This window comes from Frankliniella occidentalis, unplaced genomic scaffold (assembly GCF_000697945.3).
Source record: "Frankliniella occidentalis isolate FOCC.00 unplaced genomic scaffold, Focc_3.1 Scaffold42, whole genome shotgun sequence".
Lineage (NCBI taxonomy): Eukaryota > Metazoa > Arthropoda > Insecta > Thysanoptera > Thripidae > Frankliniella > Frankliniella occidentalis.
The window spans coordinates 1,558,024-1,560,887 of record NW_026267172.1 but is presented as its reverse complement, the minus strand read 5'-3'; positions in this window follow the sequence as shown (position 1 = coordinate 1,560,887).

Genomic DNA, 2,864 nt, shown 5'->3' with positions numbered 1-2,864 from the left:
GTGGCTGCCGCGCGAGGAAGAACAAGGAGGCCGATACCCCCGCGTGCCTCCCCTCCCCTCCGCCCCCAGCCCGGCAGCGGCGACCGAGCACACGAACCAAATCGAAATAAACCCACAGCCTTTGGGCGATTTGGATTATGGGATTTTCGTCTTTTCCCTGCGCCAGGGCCGTTCCTCTTTTTGCGGCTGCTGGAGGCGGGGAGGGGGAGTGGGAGGTGTGCGACTGGTGGTCCCATGGAGTGTCGGCCGTCTCTCTCGCTCCGAGAGTCCCTCGCCCGCTCGGCCAGGGCGGCGGCCGGCGGGGGCGATGGTGGTGGTCTCGTGTGGCGAAGGGGAGATTTGGAGCAAATGACCGCGAAATAGCGATAACATTGTGATTTTATTACCGACACGCGGCTCGCTTGTCCGGCCGGGGGAGGGGTGGGGGGGCGCCACGTTGACCATCGGCCGAGCCTCACTGGCCCTGGCCTGGCTAGCTCATAGATGACACGGAGCGGTCCGCGAGTGCAAACATCTCTGTCAAAACTGTGTGTGTCATTGTGAACTTTGGCATTCCCGAAACCAAAAGCCGAACGCTGTGCACAACATGTATACATGAATATACACTCTCGCTCTGGTAACAAACCACCCCTTTCTAACTAATTAACTGGTGCGCAGCTCTTTCCACCACCGCCGCCGGTCAACAGTGTGGCGCCTGACTTCGTTAGTCAGTTGTCGATGATGAGCGGATGCGCGCCGGCGTCCCTCCGGGCCTCGGCCGGCTGCAGCCAACGCTCATGGAGCCGAGGTGAAGCCGATCCCCGCGGGTAAACACCGTGTTCGGCCGCGCTCCCGTGCCCAGCGCTGCAGCCGAGGCCGTGGAGCCGAGGCCGCGGAGAAGAGGCCGTGGAGCCGAGGCCGTGGGGCTGGAATCGTGCCGTGGAGGCGAGGACGTGGAGGCGAGGCCGCGTGGAGGCAAGGCCGTAGAGGCGAGGCCGTGGCGTGGATCCCCGCGGGTAAACACCGTTGTTCGGCTGCGCCTCGTGCCCGGCGCGCGCCGCGCAGAGCAAACAGCCCAACTAACATACCGCTAACACTATTTTACATACTACTTCCAGATTGGCCTCGGCGCGGTAGCTGCGCTCCCCAGGGACGAGGAGACGAGCGCCGCCGTGGTGGTGGTGGTGGTGGTGGTGGCTGCAGTGGCGATGGCCTCGTCCGCGAGCTGCTGCTGGGGCCCTACGGCCGAACGTGTGAGTCAGCTCCTCAGCCTCTGAGTAAAAGGGATCCTTCAGAAAGTACGTCCGGTCATTCGCCGTTACGAACCTGCTAATAGCAAAGTCCAGCGAATGCAAGCTCTCATGGCGCCTGATGGGTAGGCAGCATCCTGTCTGCAATGCAAGCGTGTACTGCAGGGTAGCCTACCCCGAGTCTCACAGGCGCCGAGCTGCTGTAATTTGCTGAAGGGATCTAAGAAAAACGGACGCACTTGCTGGGCGATCCCAAAGGGCGCCCTGCTTCTGGTCAAGCCCCTTGGGGAGAAAATCGCGCTTCTTTTATAGGAACATTTGAAAAGGCGTTGTTACGGCCATTGTGTCACTACCCTGGGGTGGCAGAGCTGCATAGAAAACTGCATAAAATGCGCATTTATGGCGCAAAAATGCGCGTCCGGCAGTTTGCTTACCTGCTGGGCGGATTCGTCACTGGCCAGGGCCGCCAGGCCAGTAGCGGCCAGGATGCAGTGGTTCCACGGGCCTCGCGAGGTCAACCCGGGTGCACGGGGCGGGCTGAGAGTGCGGCGGGGCGGGGCGTGCGGGGAGATGCCAGATAGCAGCCCACCCCTCGCCCGCGCCACGCCGCGCCAGACCGCGGCGGGTTCGCGGAGTCACGCTGCACACTCTTCGCTCATTAATAAACATAAATTGACACGACGCGGTGGTTTGGGGAAGGCTGCGTTCGGGGAGGCTGAGCGGAGCAGGTCTCTCCTCCTGGAGCAGCGCGCCCCGCTGAGGACCTGTGGAGGCCGCGGGCGCCGCGGACGCAGCCGGACCCCTGCCAAGACTTTGAGCGGCTTTGCGGGGTCGCTCGGCTCCTCGAGGATTGCCTTTGAAGAGGCGGTGCGCGGCAGCAGGCGCCCCCGCCCCCGCCGCGCCCGAGTGCCCCGCCCCGCCCCTCGGCGCGCTCTATAAATTTAAGCGAGTGACGTTTCATTCACTATGAAATGCCTTCGAAAGTAAAGTTTACACTCTGAATAGATCGTCTTGGACTTTGGGGCAATCTGGAGAAGTGATCGGTCGCCTGTTAGTTTGTGAAAGAGGAGCCGCCGGGGCTCCAGCCAGTGAGCGTGCGAGAGGCGTGCGGAGTTCCTGGTGGTACCGGAGCAGCCCATGGTGAGTGGTGACCCTGGTGTCACGGGCCGCCGAGTCCTCGAGCGCCGCCGGCCGAGCCTCCGGGCCTCCCAGCCATCACTCATATTTCAGCCATGCCTTATCCAACATCGTCCTCTATTCATCCGCCCCCACCCCCTCCACCACCACTTTCACTTCCCCGTTCTCCCCCGCTCCGTACGTCTCATCAACCCCTCCACCTTTTTTACGCCCCACCCCTCTTATTTCCCTTCGTGGCCACAGCGAACAGAGGCTGCGGCAGCGGAGTCAGTGCAGTGCGTATGCGCTCACATCACCACGTCTTCCACCGGCCCATGCTTGATTCCCCGGGCAACCCTTAGATGTGGAATTGAACGTTTCATTCGGTCCTCCGTATCCGTATGAGCGATATGATATATGATTCGAGCAGAGCCCCAAAACACCTTTTTCAAGGACCGAATGGGGAGGGAGGCACCTCTCATGCGAGAGATGTCTTGTTTTCAGAGCCCGCTCTCGCTA